Below are 19415 nucleotides of genomic sequence, written 5' to 3'. Positions count from 1 at the left end.
CTTCCATTGTTGAAAATTAGAAGTAAATAAAAGCAAGCTTTTCAGAAGAGCTATTCTCACAAGATAGTTGGGGTTTATCAACTCAGTTTTTAGAACCCTTGAGAAGTCACACTCCTGTAGTATTTTATGTTTTGCATACAATTTACAGAACATTTTTCCCCAAATATATTTTCAGAGAGTAATTTTGTTTGGTTTCTGTCTAAAAGCATAAGCCATCAACAGACAATGCAATATGAAAGGTGCTGTTCTATTTTCTACTATTTTCACTGATGTGCACAGTATATTAAAAAAAATACTCAAGATTCACAGTCTATTTCTCAAAGCAGAGTCAAACATAACTATTCTCTGTATCATGGGAGAAGTGATTATGTGGCAAGTCTCAAGTGCTAACTCTCCTCGTTCTCCATGTCCCTACAAAAGTTAAAAGTAGTCATAAAATATCTGCTGCTGCTCAGCCTTTCCAACAAACACCTAACAGGCTACACCACCTTATAACCAGTAGGAACAGGAGATTTTAAGAAGACCTCTGTTAAACAGGTTTGAAGAGATTTAAAACTCATTTGCTGCTTTATAGTTTTCTAGGCACATAGCATGAGGCAGTCATTTGACAGAGATGCAATTCCTACATTTTGCATTTAAGTTAACTTTAAGCACCTGCACATGAAGCTATCTATTCTGAGCAACTGCAAATCTAACAAGTTCTAAAAATGTACACACACTTGTGACATTTAAGAACACAGCAGTGAGTCTCACACCTGATCTGTTTTTTTTTTTTTCCTGCCATCGAAATCTTCCACCAGTCCTTCTGGACAAACTTGGAGAGTGGATTTACTTTCTGCTCAAGAAGAATGTAGTAGCACCCAGGCAGTCTTTAGAGCATTACACCACACCAAGAGAGAATCAAGCAGGTTGGCATTTGAAATACACGGAAAATATAATACTGACAAAACTGTTACTAGCAAAACTTTTTTCTCCCTTAGCAGAAGTTACGGGTGGTCTTAGCAAAAAGAAAAAAAAAAAAAAAAAGAAGAAAAAAAGAAGAAAAAAAAAGATTAAGAAAACCTTGGCTTCAGCTAACTCACTGGCAAATGCAAAACCAAATATCTGGCACCAGGTGTGAAAGTAGTGAGACACCCCAACCTCACAGTCATTACAATTTTGCAAGATTTCCAACTCAAGTAAGATTTCCCAGCTCACACCTCCTTCATCAGCCCTCATCACACTGGCTGAAATTATCTTGGCAGTAGGGATAATTATTCATCAGTTACAATAAGTGTTACAGACATAGCTGAATCAAATGCAGCGCGCAGGCCGGATACATGGCTTCGAGAACTCCCACTGCATCTGCTGAACACTCGTGTGGGGCAGCTGGAAGTTGTGCCTGCAGTCAACAAAGGCCCAGCAAAAAAAAAAAAAACTCTTCTTGCTTATCTTTGACTAGGATGGACACTACAGCCTTGCAACTTATCACCAAGTTAGATTATCTACTAGACAGTGAGGTGTACTCATGCAAATACTCCATTTAGGGTACTTATTTTCTTAAGAGAGAATCAAAACCAGAAATCCATAACTAACCCCTCATTGGTCCCTACCCAATAGATACAAGGTTGATCTCCAGCTCCCTTGTCAGTAACTATTTGCTTGTCCAGCCAAGCTTTTCCATTCCTCCTTATATCAAATATAATTTCAGCCCTTCATCTAGGTCCCTGTCCTTTATACCGCCCTCCATTTAGGTCCCTGTCCTTCACACAGATAGAAAACAGGGAAACGTTTATCCTGCCATTTGCCATCGGGAGCTTGGGATGACATATCAAATGGCAGGCTTTCATCTGGATATCATTTATTCATTATATCACTACTTTACATTAAAGAAAATGTACCAGTGTGAAAGTATGAACAGAAAACACATTTTGGCTGTTGAATTACCTGGAAATTATTAAAGTTAAAAGCTCCTGAGTCAAACAGAGAAGCATCATATTATCAGAATAATATGTTAACGTTTCAGTCTTGCAGCCTCTGTGGATCTTTTGAAACACCTGTGGAAATAAGGTTTGTGCTATTACGATTCTAAGAAACACACTGAACCTAGTCAGTTTAATTGTTCAAATTATCCATGTGACTGAGTTTTATGAGCTAATAAAGCACATCCTGCTATAAATATAATAAATACTTTGTACTTAATTCTACATCGAGTCTATTTTCAACAAGTTCTTCCTAATTTCTTTACTCTTCTCTGTTTTTCTGTTCCTCAGGTTTCATTCAGTACAGCTGCTACTCAGAAGACCCCTGACGTTGCTTGCAGTGGGATGAAGCTGTGAGAGCACATCATCTATGGTACAATGTGGAGTCTATCTTTAAAAAGAAAAGATGCTGCAGAGCAGATTTAACTCTTTCTGAGGAAACCATGTCAAAAGACTCCAGCTCTGTCTTTCACCACAGAGGATGAAGAACCTTTTCTTCCTATCCCCTTCTCCCTTTGTTATGCCAGATTCATATTCCCAAATTCATCACACCTCAACATCACATACTCTCTCTTCTCTTTTATTGCCTCCTTTGAGTGTTTTGTCATTGATAATGGAGTCTGGCATACCATTTTCCTTACCTAGCATTAACATCCCTACTTATTCAGAATTGTGTCATAAAAGTGAATGATGGCAAAGTTTTATGATGTCTAAAAATGGGCCTAAGTGGTGAAACCTGCACACTAAGTGAAAATTTTCCCAACTTGGGAGGTGTAGGGTTTCAAGTTCTTCACCGCTTTTCCTTGTTTTAAATGAATTACATATTCTGCTACTTTATTATGAATATACTAGAGCGTTTTCATTTCTAGTTTCTGATCATAGAAAAAAGCGTAGCCATTAGAGGTAAGAAGCTTACGATGTGATAGTTTATCATTTGGTTCAAAAACAGAGAAAATGTTAGAAAACAATTATTGTATTAATGAATTTGTTATGTATTTTTTCTACATATTTTCTACGCATTTTTTTCTAGATCTAAGTGTTGAAAAGAGAGAATTCATTCAAAATAAAATGTAAACACTAGCTAATTTAGCCACAGTTTCAGAAAGGATTTATGGCCCTCACAATATACAATTAAATCATTTTCTTCACACCCTGAAGTTAAAATTAACAACTACATGAATCTTTGTCTGTTAGAGTAGAAAAGTAATCCATATATACAACATAAAATTGGCTGAGATTGTTCTTGCGCTATGCAGGTGGTTACCCTTCAGCAGAGAAATGCAACAGACAGCTAGAGTCCTGTTTTAAGCACTGCAGCCAGACCTACTGGAGATGTTCTGTCCAAACACTATCCAAAAAAAAAGGGGCGGGGGGAGGGACCTTTTAATTCTAGCAGTGGATTATAATGCAAAATAAAATAATTACTCAAGAAACAGCCCAGAGAGCATCTTTCCTAGTTCTAAACTAGCAACTATACTTGGAAGATACCATGTAGGTATCTAAGAGGGAAAAAAAAGCATGCCTTCTCATGTAAGATGGTCATTAACATATATGACAAATTGGTGAGCTTGAACCACAGAAAAAAACATCTTCTTAATAGCATTGCCCAACAGTTTATGGAAAATACAGGGCACCTTTCTCAATTGCTAAGTCTTCAGCTAAGACCAACATGGCAGCCACAAAAAGAAGATGTCCTTGCTTAGGCAAGCAAGTGAAAGATGATGGAATCTTACAGTAGTTGTCCTACAGATAAGTTTTCCTCATGGGCCCTTGACTTCACAGAGAAAGAAGCAACTGCAAATATCATCTATGGCTGAAATTTTAAAACCTCTTACACTACTATGACCTGTATCACAATAGCTATACTGAAATATTAAGGAAAATTAGTTTCTGAGGTTTTCCCCAGAGCTTGGTGGCATGCTTAGGCAGCATTAAGTGGCATTTTACAGCCATAATAATGATTTGCATCCAGTACTTTTGCATTCACCTAACAATGCCAAAACTGTTTCTAAATGGATTGCACAGCAAGATAAAAAGGACTCTGCAGCATCCACAGCACCAAATTCATGGAAGTTTTGCACTCATTTCCACAGTGAATATAGTGATGCCATAGTCTCAGCAGGAATTTATCTTCAAAACGTTTACAGCAAGGAATTAAAACTATACAATAACTTCCTAAACAAACAACTAGGAGAACCTTGGAAATGACCTAATGATAACAAGTAAGTGACAGACCATTTCTGAAGCCACACAAATTTCACTTCTTTCTCATATGATGCCTTCCTGTACAAAGAATACCGGGGGTGACAACAACATCGGATATCTTGAGCTCTGAGCCATTTCCCATTCTCATAAATTCATCTAACACATCCTGCTTTGTTTACTTAATAGAAACCTCTAAGGAACTATGAACACCAAATCACTTTAATGAATATTAATATTATGAAGAGTAGCAAAATAAATAACTGGAACAAGACTGGAAATATATATTTGTATATCATAGGGGTATATATGTGTATATGCATATATAGAGAGTGAGGTATAAAGATACTACATTTTGAGGTATGGGTTGTTTTCTTCCTATTGAGGAAACCAGGATGTCCATATGGGCAACCCAGAAGTAATGTTTATTGGAGAATGCTATAAAGTGGAAGTGATCCCACTTTGAAAACATCAACTTTACTTGACCCCCCCAACCCCATACTAATTATATTATTTTGAGCATCTTAAAGCTATAAGCAAATTCAGCCACTTCTGCAAAAGATTTAAATGTAAACAGATCATCGATTTAACAGAAATTACTTGCATCAGGCTGGTGTTAGTTCTCCTTCCTTTTACACATATGTTAAAATAATCATGTAAAAGGATTCCCGTACTGTGTCTTCAAATCTTTCAGAGGATGATTCATTCTCTGTATTCATTTTTGCTAGGCGCAGTACTAGGCACAGTGCTTAACTTTAACTGAACATACCTTTTATATATTTAATATGGATTCAGACCAAGGTGCAGAGACTGAATGACTCTTTGCTAATAATGCCAACAGACTGAAACAAAATACACGTGTAGGAAAGAAAGCATGGGTGAGAGGGAAGTGCTTGGCAGAAAGAAAGAAGCTTTTGGTGATTTGGTGGTATGTGAAAGGAACTGGGCAGCCTCCCACTGAATTACCTCTTTCCATCTGCCCTGTCTCCACTCATCAGCATACTGGGCCTATACACTTCTCCCCTGAGTAAGTCATTTGGAAAGCAATAGGAAAAATGCAGTAGCTCAGTCAGTAACATTCAGGGATTTGGGGACTGGGAAGCAGGAAATTGGCCTGCTAAACCATGACTCCATCTGTAGGGAGGATACCTACGTATATAGAAGGGATCTGCCCACCCCTGAACAAATCTCTCCCCAAACAGGGCAGGATTTAGGCAGCAAGCTACCCCTAACTACACCATGAAGGTACACAAGGACTTTTGGTGGGAGCTAATCCTTCCACAGGTAGCATTCAGTCTTTGCCAGTCTTGCCTAAGGATTGATTTCCTGTCACTTTCGTATTTTAAGAGGCTCACATGCAAGTTGCAATGAAAATCATAGAGCTTTGCATCACAAGGGTGTTCCAATCAGTCATTTTCCTCCTCTGAAGCTGTTTTACAGCTGTCAGCAGGCCTGTACAGTCACTGAAGCACGCTGAGACAAAGTGGGTGCAGAAGGAAAAGCTGAAATTTGAAAGTTAATTTGAAACTCAGATGCATCTGTGCCAGGGGCTATTTTAGTTTATCTAATCTATACTAATTTCACATGATGAGGGCAAAGAAAATCTGTCCCGTAATTTATCACACTCCAAGATTACCCGCAAGACTCCCATAGCAGTTGAAAGAGATGCAGTGATAAGGTTGATGGAGGGAGAGACAAGTTATTCTGTGCGTGAAAAGCACACCAAGACATCTTCACCAGCTGCCAGTTCCTAATTTTATGGTCCTTCTAAACACATAAACTTTGTCTTCCATGAAGATCATCCAACTGATTGTTGATGGCACATCCTCCTAGTATCACTTCAGCTGTATCAGGAACATAATACAATTTCTTGGCAAATAAAAACAGCTTTCAGGGGAACAAAAGGACAAATAAAACTCCAGACCAGCAGCAAGCTGGACAATGACAGAAATGTCTCAAATCTCTCAATGACAAACCCACTCCCTACTCACACACCTACTGTGGTCCATAACCAGCCCAGCCCAGGTTTTGGCTATGCAATATAAGGAACAGAACTGACAGCAGGTCCTCAGCTTCTTGCCAGCAAGGCTCAATATGATATTTCAAACTGAAGATGAAATTCAATATGTTACAAAGTCCTTTTCTAGAAAGCTTTCCTTCAGAACCAGTGCTCTCAATAAAAATCTCACATCCAGAGAAACTCAGCGAAGGAAAGAAGCTTCTCTGCTGTGAGTAAAACATTGCCTTTATTTTTTCCCCTGTAACAATGAGGCTACAGGCACCATGAAAGTCTATAATATAAAGAATATGCATTTGAATAGTTACTTCCCAGGTCACATCGTAGGGAATCAATGAGACTGGTTCATATCAGAAAAATCAAAGGATTTCCTTTTATTTCTCAGGATGTACAAACAAACTTAAACTGGAAACAGAGTAAAGGAAGGCTTTGCTTCTGCTAGGTATTAAGTCAGAGACGTCATGGATGGAAATGTCTCAAAATGCTCACTGATTTATTTTCGCAGTTCTCCCAACTGTCTTCACACATTTATTTGTGATCCAGATATTTATGTAACACTCTGGATTTCATCAGAGACCAGTGAAATATTGTCACAGGGCAGCCAAACTGCCTCAAGATGCCTCGCCAGAATTCTAACTTACATACTACATAGGAACATCTTCTAGCAGGCTTTACAGGAGGGACTGGACAAAGCTGCCAAAGAAAATAGAATTTAACAGCCAAAAGTATGTGAAAATAACCCCCAGAATTGTGCACTTTATCTCTACTGGGGAAACGGTAAACATTTTATTTTTCTTTCCTTCGTAATTCAATTTACTTTTATTTCCATTGTACTTTGGAAAGTCATGTCACACCAAATCATTATTATTTCTATCAAGTTTTAGACAGACTTATTTTTACTTCATTAAATCACGTAGCAATAGCACTAACATGAATCAAGGGACTTAGGCAATTTCATCTGTTAGTACAAGCAGGCAATGTCCCACTTCTTATAAAACACCCCAGCATCTCTTGGATTTGTCACTGCTGTGATCAGTAAGAGTTACACCATACAGACTATTCCAGTACCAATGGACTGTGATTACTGTTGTTCCTGCTACTGAACAGTCACATTTAGGAAATGCTTAATGTCATTGCAGCTACAGAGTCCACTGATCTGTCAGTTCAATGAAGAACAAGTTTACTCTTCTACTTTAGCTCCACTATGTTTAGGAAATGCTGAATGTCATTCCACCTTCTTGTCTTATCACTAACCCTACACCTAGAAACTCTTCTCCCCTTCTAATGGGGACCTCAGAGAACAGCAATTTACAGACCTGCTTCATTTACCCTATCCTGCCATATTCTTTCCCCTCTATTGTAAAAAGAGTCCACTGTATCTGTCAGCTCAATAAAGAACCAACCTACTCTACTTTACCTCACATTCATTTACATAAATACCTAGACCCTCTTTGATTCGCCTGTAATTGTTTTCTTTTTCCACAATCCTCATAAAGAAAGCCTCCACCCACTGATTGTTTCTCCATAATATGTTTATTTTATCCATAATATGGTCATAACATTCTTTTCCATCAGTAAATGTGAAGATTCACAGTGGACTCTACTCTTAGGTTCAGTTGCAGACTGGTTCTCCATGTTTTAAATGGATTAAAACCAACAGAAAACAGCTTCTCAGCCTAGAAGGAAAATTTATTAGAATTTAAAAAATTGCCATACACACACTGCTGTAGCATAATAGTTCTTGTAGCCATGCCCAAACATCTGGTAATTATGAACAAGCCTGTCAAAAGTACCTAACTATTTAATATTGCTGTCTTATTCTATTAGTAGTGAGGACTCTTACCTGGAGTCATAAATGTTTTTATGCCTTTAGAACCTGAGTTTCTCAAGTCACCTTCTTTTTGCTAGTAACACTTGCAAGCAAACTAAAAAGTAAAGTTCGGCTTTATTTCAGTGAGGCTGTACTCCTAGATGGCTAGAGGATGTCATAAAATCCCTCAGTACCTCAATCATCTACGCTTATCCACGGCGCTTGGAAACACAGTCCTTGAAGAGCTTCCAGTGCCCACGACAGGCAATGAAGAGGAGTGAAGCACTGGCCCAGTGATGCACAGCCTTGGCTCACAACCACTAATCAGCTCTCAGAGACATAATCAAAATTTACAATGGAAACCACTACACCAACCAGACAGCCAAAAATCCCCATTAGGATTAAAAAACACCCCTGAAATGGCTATCCCTGGCTCCTGAAAATTAACCACAGCTGTTGCTAAAAACGAGTCCAGTTCCACAGGAAACCCACAGAACTGGCAACTTGAAAACAGTAACAAGCTTCCCTGAGCAACTTTTAATCATGATCCCTCAAGAGCTGTGGAGCCAGAGCGGATGCATCATCCATTCTCCAAGCAAACCCCATCAGAGGTCTCTGTGCTGGCCTTCTCCACTGTCGCTCACAGGTCTCTCCAGCATGCAATGGTCAAAGAGGAGTCATTGAAACTTTCCAGTATGGTTTTCAAGAAAAACACATTTCAACATACTTAGGTACACAGCCCATGAACAAATGTACAGCAGTTTATATGCAAATACTCACTGTTTTCCCAGACATTTTGGGCCAAACTGTGAACTAATTGGAACCTTATGCAACTGTTGACTCTAGTGAGAACAAACAGGTGTTATGTCAATTATCACAGATTATCTCATGAAATAGCCCTAGTTTGGGGTTGCATGATGACAGCTTTGTACAGCTGACATAAAAGGTCTTATAATCAACATAACCAGGCACAAGAGGCTCATCAGTGTTACAGGGAGGAGTAGTATACAATCAAAGGAAAAGTAAAAAAGGCCAAGGTTTCCTCCAGTCCAGAAAATCCCAATGACTGTTATCTCCAAGGAAAATTTAACAACTTGCACAAGTTAGAGCACGCATAAGACTGCTCTAGTATATGCCAAGTAAATGTTTCAGTGCATGGCTGTGATAAAAATTGCCTAATGTAAACCACTCTTATCCAAGATGTTCTTTTATTTTAGGAGGGTTCACTCATTTTTTGCATAAATAGGAGAAACAATTGCTTCATGCCCAGAAAATCAATTGAAACTCCCTCTATTCTGCAGAATTAGCGTGTCTTCCTCCAGCACTAAACAGGACTATTGTCTAAGTTCTACTCAAAGTCCTACACCGCACTCCATTTTCTAAAGGAAAAAATTACCTGCAGCAGCTCTTGCACTGCTTGACCTGTCAATTACTGAAAAGTAGCCAGAACTCCTAATTTTTTTTTCTATGCATGTACACCCTTTTATCCATTTAGTAGTCAAAAAAGCTGATGCCATGCTTGCTTCTCCTGACTACAAAGGAAGCATCAAGGAGTTCAGGATTTTCTAAGACACAGAGTATGCTGGCTGTTGAGGATTTTCTAAGACAGAGGACGCTGGCTCTCAATCAGTTATGTAGTGGTTTGGGGCTTTAAAAACCTGTCCAGGAATCCCAACTGTTTATATTTAAACTTAACTGGCTATTTTGATTACAGATGATGGAACATAAAAAACTTGATGGGACAGTAAGATGTAGGAAATACAATTTACATTACTTGTTTGAATACAAGGGTGATTTCTACACCCTTTAGCTTTAAAACATGAATCTTCAAAGGACAGAGGGAGTGGGAATTCAGCTTGATAGCCTATTTCCTGAGCACATATAAAGATAAGTCTTTAATATTGTTTCACCTATTTATCAGTTTGCTGAAGACATTTTTAGAGCATTTCTCTTACCCGTAATTCAGAAAGAAAAGCTCCCTACTTACAGCTTGAAACCACATCAATCTTCTTGAAAATATTTAGGGAGATGTTCACATAGGCAGCACAAAATTCTGACATCATCCATAGTTATACCACCTCAGAAGACCACAGGAGCTTCAGAAATGGAGAGGTAGCATGCCAGTGCCTGCCTTGGCATATAACAAATGTGTAGCAAGCTGTATAACTTTGGCAGGTACATGAATGTTCAGTAAACAATTTAGCACTGGTAGCTGCTCCAGATACTTTCAAGGCTAGCAGCACAGAAGTCTGTTTATATGTGTATGACATAATCAGTCTCGGACAGTATTTAAAACACAATCTTTACTTGTTCTTAAAACCAGACACTATAATATACAGCTGTATTTGCAGCCTTTGGACTCTGGCACGTGTACTAGATGGACTTCCTGCATACAGACGAGTGCTGGAAATGTTGCCTCATTAGGAGAAACTCTTCCCACATGCACTGGGACTGTTTGGAATTCCAGTGCTTGAGAAATTACCTCACTGTTAGGCATCACCTAATTTGAAACACAATCATGCCAGACATCTTTCCATTATCACTTTAAGAAAATTTGCCAGCTCTTTATGGGATTAAGAGACAATAAAGGGAGTAGTTGCATCATGCCTCCCAAAGCCAAAAATATTAATCCATGAGTGAAACCCTCTGATGTTCCATTACTCAATGCTTGAGGTACCTGTACTAATCATCTTTCATGGGCATACAGAGAGATGAACATTAGAACAAGTTGATAACCAGAAGGCTCGCAATATGTGTTTTCTTTGTATTTAAAAAATAAAATAATAAACAATCAACTTTTAATAAAAATATCTATCTTTTCCACATTTCCATTAGTCTTTAAGTATTTCCCCTCAACATCACAAAATAATAATAAGAAGAAGCAGCAAAAAACATCTGGTGTAGTTACATTAAACATCCTGAAGAATTAAAATAGTGTCTAATTTAGTCCCCTGAGGAAAGATGGAAAAAAAAGTTAATACATTTAATGACTGTGTATATTGAGTCAGTGTATTTTAAGAATATGAATCTTCCCTGGAACCTATTCAATAACAAAAAGGAAACTCATTCTTCAAGCAATTCTGGTTAACCTAAGAGTTGTACTTGGGATGGTGTTGGTCCTGCATTTTTCTTAGAATCACTTAACATTGTTGTTATGCAATCATCCACAGAGCTATTTCCAGGTGGCTTAAAATAAATTGGACTCAAACATAGTGTATCAGATATAAAAATGAAGGTAATTCTCTTGTCATTTCATTCATGAAGTCACATGCACAAAGTTTATGGTGGAAAAGTCCAGGGGAAATAGTTAAGGCAAATCAAAATACTTATCCTATGCCTTCTCCTACCATCACATATGCTGAATATAACTGGAATCTAAATTATTAGTTAGGACAATGTTCACCAAAATTTTCTCTTACATGTTAAATGTTTCCACATCACTATCAATTTCACTCAATAAAAAGATCAGACTTAGCAGACCTCAATTTTTTACTAGCTCAGCATCTGATCCATTACTCACAGCTTCTGAAAAAACAATCAAGAGATTAAAAATAGTTCCACAGATATATGTATCAAAAACACAGTCATCCACTAAAATGTTGGTTACATAAAAGCACAGAGACATTTTATATGAATTATTATGCAACAATAAAAGGTCACATGGAAGAGATTTAGAAACAGATCCAAATGCAGTCAAACAAAACAAGAGTCTTTCTATTACTTTCAATAGTCTTTGGATCAGCTCCTGATTTATTTATCTGCATCTATTTATAAAGACCCTCAGGGTGCCAATTGACTCATTAGACTGAATATAGATCAGCAAAAAATATCCTTGTGATTCTCATTTCCTCCATATTAAGGAAATAGATTATCCTGAGTGAAGTGATTAGTTGGAGAGTATAACTATTGATTTCTAATGAATAATGTCTGGTTTTGAACATTTTTCTGCACCTCCTGCCAAGCCCCATGGAGATATTTTATGAGATATTATTCAAAAACTGTACGTCTGCTAAATTAAACATGGGGCTCTGCGGTATTTGAAAATTAAGTTTGGAAAAATCAAGGACTTTTACCTACACAACTTAGTGAAAATAAGCAGCTACAAAGCACACTGCACTTCATTGTTTTGAGTTCTTCATCCCATTACTAAAGTTAAATCCAGCAGTTGGGTTTATAGCTTATTTCCACAGATTTCATATTTCTCATCTTTCTCATTTTTCAATGCTGGTTAGAACTAGAACTTTTTTCTGTCCTTTTTGCAAATGAAAGCTAAGAATAGATTTCTTCATAGCATGTTATTAATATTGCTGCTTTGGTCTATGATACTCCTTGTTTTTCTATGTCACTTTGAAGTTAAACTCTGTTCATTATTTTTTGACATTTGCTTTATTCTGCTTTCACCTCAAAGAAACTCTAGACACTTGAAAAGCTATTTGAGATAATGATATTTAGATGAATCATTTTGTTCACCTTAATATTCTTTTTTGGTCTTTAATATACACAGGGACATCTGCAGTTAGATTTGTTCAGAGTACAGTTCAGTGCGTCAGTCCACTTTTCTTACTTGTCAAAATAGTTCAGTCAGGCTCTGCACTGATTTCAGAACCAATTACAGAGACACTTCCTAGCAAGTATCTCAGTCACCCTGTTTCCAACTAGTTAATATTTTATTTCAATTCTCTTTGAAGTTTTCTCTCGGTAAACTCTTACATTATTTACCAATAGAGATACTTTATAATAGTTGTAAAAGACATCAGCAAAGGACATCTTCATTGTGGCCTTTCTCATTTTCAAAGAAATGGTATCCTCTGTGCATTTAAAATAATGCTAATACATCACTTCTTTTGCTTTTGGGGGGGGGGGGGGGGGGGGGGGGGAGGAGAGAGAGGGAAGGAGGAGGAGGAGACACCTCCTTTCCAGAATATCAGTGCAAGGCTCAGACAACACTTAAATCCCACTTATGGTCATGACAATTTTCATGCTCAGACAGCTACACAGAGGGAACTGATTTCTTTCTTTGACTTTTTCTCCCACTTCACGAACATTCTGTCTACTTTACTTTGTTGTGTAGCTGGACTTTCTCCTCAAACGTGATCTGCAAATGACAGGTGCCCCCAAATTACCGCTGTGTGACAAACATGAACTCAACTGTAAAACAACAAAAACCACTAGAGATTCACTGACTGAAAAAAAAGAGTATTTGCTGGCACTTGGAATGTGATTATATGATGGATGGGCTGCAGGTTTGCCTTTACAGCACTGTTCTTTGGTACCATATGGATCATAACTTTGTTGCCTATGACAATTTGGACAAATATCTGTAAATGGCAAGAGCCCTGGTCTTAGGTAGTAATGTGTCTCCAGCCCCTGCCCCAGCTTGCCTTAAAGACAATGTATCCATGTCTTAAAGACAAAAATATTTGTCCCAGATTTGCTCTTTCTAGAAACAGGAACAAGACAAATTCCTCCTTGTTTCTATTTTCTACAGTTGAGGAGGAAATTATCAAAGTCTGTCATATAAACATTTAACCATTCCCTGTATTCTACTGTTTTCTGAATGATTACTTTTTCCCTGAATGAATACCAACCAAAAGCATTATACATTCCATAGGAAGACAAGTAACCAAGAAGAACAAGTTCTTGAGCTTGTCTCTAAAAAGCTACTAAGCCACTTTTGTAGTGCAACCTCACAATATAAGGCATGTTCACCTGTCCTCCAGTAATCTCCAGAGACCTTCATATTACTCGCAGAATCTAGTTATGGGCAAAAGAGAACATACGTCATACATCATACATCCAGCTCATAAATTAGTTAGCATATGTGAAGTCTTAAAGATGTAATCCAAACACAACCAATTATTATTAGTCCAGTTGCATTAATACACACATATAGTTACCATAGTAAAGACTGATATACCCAGACTTAGTATCTATCCTGTTTATTTACGTCTTCCTCTGGCTCAGCCTTCTTGGGGCAGCAGGCTTCATCCTCCAGAGCAGAGTAAGAGAACGTCAAAGCAGCCCAAGTTCTCTTAGGAGCAACGCCAGTGGGAAGGGGAGCGCTATCTTAGGTATGGGGTCTACTTGGGGTTGTTCAAATGTTCTTTCTTTTCACTGCTTCCCAGCTGAAGTCTGAAAGCTGAATCAGAGCCTCTCCAAGCCAAGGGGACCTGAGGGTTGTTTCTTATGCAGGGATCACCCAGGGGCAAGTCATGACCAGCGTTTTCACAGAGTACCATACCAAAAGTACTGTCACTGTTTTGAAATTATTTTAAAAGCACTCTTGCTATCAAACGGGCTTGATAATGAAGTCTTTTTATATTGTTAACCACACATTTTCTATGTTAACTGGACCATATTTTCAATATGATGTGTAGCTAATAGAATATGAAGAAAACTACACAGACAAGAATTTAACACAATAATCTAAACTGAGAAACTGAGAGGGTGGGGAGGGAAGTGCTGCTAATTAAAAGCTAAATCCATGCATTCGTGTTCTAGTGACAAGGAAAACATCTAAAACATCTAATGGTGTAGCATAAGCTTATCCTAAACTAAATTCCATTTAAGTGGGTAACTTATACTAACACCAGAAAAGGCAAAGCTATAACATTCAGGATAGGAACGTCAATTGTTTTAAAAGCAAGCATTTAGACTAATGAAAGATGTTTCCCATTATTAGACTCTTATAAATACTTACTAAGCAACATTAACAACATTGGTAAAAGAGTCATGTATAATATAACATATGCTGTGTATCATGTATTTGCCTCTGCTTATGTTATGCGAATGTTATTTATGAACAGTGAAGTTGTAAGTTTAAAGACCCATTTTGGGGAACAAAGTTAGATTAGGCACACTCAATATAGGCCACATTGCTTTTCATCAAGTCTTGTAACTTAGAATTACAGCACAGTGACTCGTGTCACATACAGCCACATTTCAGCACTGTTTACTGCACTCTGCGGCCTCTCCCTGTCAAAGGTGAGCAACATGGTACCAAATTTACATGGGCTTTAAACTAGCTTTCAGACTCAAATTTCAAAACATGTGGGACTAATTTTGAAGCCAAAGTCAACCTTTAAATCAAGTGACAACAAAGAATGAATCACTTTAAACAAGGTCTTTAACCATCACAATGGGAGAAGCCATCAAACAGCCCTTGCTTTGTTGGTGAAGTACAGTTTAGGTACATGGTGGGCCAATAAACTCTGAACCAACTTTATTGGTGATTAAATATGCTCCCTCTGGTTAAGTATGTGCTTTATTTAATTTCAGTAACTTTTCTTCACCTACCCATCCCCACACAAACACACAATCTCACTGAAATATCAAAAATAAAGACTCACAAATGCCTGACTCCAATAATACCTACCCAGAAGTACCCTTGCCTGCACTAGGCTTACTGCTCTAAAGACTTATAAGATACATGTATTCCAAATGCTCAGAGGCATAGTACCGTAAATATCAAAAAACAAGCATCTAAAATCCACTTTTATTTATTGGAACACTCCAACAGGAATGCTTGTTCTTTCAGGGAAAACATCAGAGGTGTTTAAACCTCCCCCCCTAGAGCTATTTACTATAGTCAAAATTTATTACTATATCAGTCAAAATACCCTGGAATGGGACATATAAAATGGGACATATAGACGCCCACATCTCTACTAGGGTCACACAAAGTGAAAGACCCCACTACTCTTGCTTTGCAGAAGCTAAATAAAGTAGTGCCACCTCAGAGCTAGAGGTGCAGTCTGTGCATGACACACCACGTGAGAGACACACACAAAAAAATAAGAAAGACAGTAAACTCATTAGATGTTGCAGCCTAACACAATGCTACCAACAGAGCAGAAATTCCTAATTGGTAACATACCATTGCTTAAAACAAATTACCCACAAAACCTGATAATGGTGAATGCATGGAGATAATGATCAGCTTATGACAACGTAATAAGAACCAACTTAGTTTGCCCTGTTGCCCGTTCCTTTCTGAAGCCCAATTAAGAGTCCGGTTTATGTTTAGACCCTCATTTCAGAAGCTTTTCATTCTGAACCTTCAGGGTCAACTGAGCTAAAAGTAGTACATAAACCATAGGGCTACAGGGAACTGCAGATTTATCTATCCCTCTGTTACAAAATAAAGACATTAAGAGATGCTGAATTTTTTGAGGAGAATCTACTTTAAAAGGCAGGTATACTGTGCCTATCAAGATATAATAGATTGCAAAATTAAAGTTGCAATAAATAGCTTAATGAATTGCCACTTTCTCTCCGGGACATGCTACCCTGCAAAGAGAAAAGTCAGTCGTCTGCTTTCTGGGCTGACAAAAAATATTCCCCAGGATGTTTAAACTTCCGTTTTCCATTCCCCTGTTGTGATGTGAGTCAGGTGAACTAATAGCTAATGGGTATCATGGACAGCACTGAATAACTGACTCACAGCATGAGTCTCAGCAAATTAAACTTTCTGAATAATTTGCTGCACTTGCAGACTTGTGTTACCATTATCTACCTTTTGGGACACTGAAGGGATTAAATAGTTTGTTTAACACTTGAGAGCAGATTACCATGTTATCTGTGTAGCACGCAGATCATGGAAAGTTAAGGCCCATACAAGTATACCACCCGAGAGCAGTGGTTGGAAAGCTCTACCTGTTATGAGCACAGAAGGTTCTCCAGTAGCAACAACTTTCAGAGCTTAACTGAAGTCATGGTGCTAGGAGAACTTACACCAGCTGAGACCTGCCAAGATGCAGAGATATTAAAACAGAAGAACTAGATCTGAGCTTGGAAACCCATAAAGAAGCAAAAAGGCAACTTAAGTCTATACCATTTCTGAGAGTGCTCCCGCTGAGATTCCTGCTGTGCCATGAATGAGGCCAGAGCTGAACAGGCCAACAGGTATTTCAGCACCAGCTTCAAAAGTTGCACAAATAGACTCAACGTTATAAAATGTAGGTCTAATGTGCTTTATAAAAAACAAAGGCAGTTTTACATTTTTTTTCTGGGCTCAAAAATAAACGTAGAAATGGTAAACAAAAAGATATACTTTAAATAAAAGCGTTGAACCTGCACAACAAGTAACACATCGAGCAAAACAAATGATGTGACACTACCACCGCTAGTATGAGTCATTCATTTAGTTAAAAACCTAGTAAGGGTAGAAAAACTGAAAACTATTAAAACACAATAGTACAGAAAGTCCCATTCCAGTAAAGTCCACACAAATTTGAAAACCTGGAAGTAATTCTTCATCAGATTTGACAGAAGGAAAAAAAAATAAGCTAACCTGTTCAACAAATAAGTAAAATGTGATAATGTTATTGTCAAAATGTCATGAAAATGTGATAATTAGGAATATATCCATATCATTTCAATTTATTCTAAAGTGATTTTTTGACACAGAACATTCAAGTTTTATTAATGACATTCAGCTAACAGCAATTGCTACACTTTTAGTTTTAACTACTTTGAATCAAGATGAAAAACTATTAGAATCAAGGGTATAAACTGCTGCATATTTTTTTCCATATAGGATATCAATGACTTATTACAAATAATATATTCATCTTTTTCTGAGCTATTAGCTTTGCAAATATATAATGATGAGTTTTACAGTATATATACACACTTCATATTATTTAGTGTAGCTGCAGATATTTCTTAACCATAAGCTTTTTGGCATTGGTAAAATGTTTTAATTACAAATTGTATCAAAAAATGTCACTCTGTCACTTTTAACAGGAACAAAAGTTAAAACACTGCCAAATTTTACCAAAAGCAGGTGAGCACTGCAGTCAAGGAAAACCAGAAACCTGAAGGATAGTAACTAACATATCTTAGAAAATCCCCTGTAACTCTAAGTTTTCAGGATAACTGAAGTAGAGATGAACTGAAAAAAAAATATATATATATACTCTTCCCTGTTAGTTATTAATAGATGCACAGGGCATACCCGAGACATCAGGAGGAATACATTAAGTGAGTGCGTTTATATTTTGTGCAAACAAAGCAAAAAATCACTACTTTTTACCCTATGTATTGTTTTCCCAGATAAATCTGCTGTCTTTTTGCAGGGAAATAGCCTACTAGCAAAGCTATTTGGAAGCAAATCTACATGCTACCTACCAATCATTTCAAGTAAATTATAATTATTTTCTTTGGCACTTCGTGAAATGTGACTGATTGTATCTGGGGTTTGATGTCCTCAGTGACTGGTGCTATCATGCCCTGCTCACAGTACCGCTCCTACAAAAACACCCTCTGCCAAGACAAACAATGGCCTGAAATTTGGTGAATTTTTCTCGGCAGAGATAATGAGGTGTGGCTGACTCCCATCAAGCTCAACTGGGCAAGTGCAACTGGGTTATTCCAGAGGCAGTGGGAAGGGCTGGCTGAAAACCAAAAACCACTTTATTTGCAAAAGGGGGGGAAGCGGACGACATTATTAAAAAGAGCCTGAAGAGATCTCAGAGTACCCACTTCAACTGAAAATAAAGCAGAGAAGTCAGCAGCAACTCGCAGGGTTTATGAACTGGGATGGTCTTTCACAAGTCTTCTGCATCATTCATCCTACACAAGCTCTCAGAGACAACTGCTGGTGATGCTGAAACTTCTCATCCAATTATCCAAGTACTTAGGGAGGAATTCTATCACTCCCAGATGATCTGAAAATAACTAATTTGATTATCAGTCACCTCCTTTCTTTCTTTTACGCTGAGTACTTTTCCCTTTGCTGCTGATACTACGCGAGCTTTCTTATCCTCTTAGTGAAGGCTGAAGGAAAAAGACATCTAATATTTGAAAATTCTTGCTAGCATCTATTATTATCTTTCCTTCCTTATTTGAACAGTGGACAAGCTCTGTCCTAGGTCTTCCTCTTAATATTAAAGTGTCTGTAGAATGCCTGCTTGTTATCTATTGTGCGCCTTCTTTCTATGTTACATCATGCCTTTGACTTTGAATCCTTGTTTGTTCATCTGATCTCCCATAGTACTCATTCCCATTCCTATTTCCTTACTAGTATTTTCACTATCTAAGTCACTGTTGTTCTGTGGATAAAGGATTTCGGGTTCCCATTCACCAATTCAGATGATTTCATCAGAAAATCAGATCTGATAAGCTACGAAAAGAATAGATTCCTTGCTGTTCATTATAAACATTTCCTTCATTCCCATGATTTACAGTACTAATACAAGACTGTTGCTTTACCTAGATGTTTGTCTTTTGTTGTAGATAACTCAAATATAAGTAAGTATTTCTTTTTGTGACCCATAACCTAGGAAGAGAAAAAATGTGGATTCAGCAACCATCAAGTATATAATTTGGACTAATAATAAAAGTAACTGAACTTCAGCTTTGAGGGTTGTGTTCAGTTCCCTAAAGGAACATGAAATGTATCTTTGTACTAATGGTATTTTGT

Source organism: Anser brachyrhynchus (genome assembly GCF_964034855.1).
Source record: "Anser brachyrhynchus genome assembly, chromosome: 4".
Classification (NCBI taxonomy): Eukaryota; Metazoa; Chordata; class Aves; order Anseriformes; family Anatidae; genus Anser; species Anser brachyrhynchus.
This window is presented reverse-complemented; position numbering follows the sequence as displayed.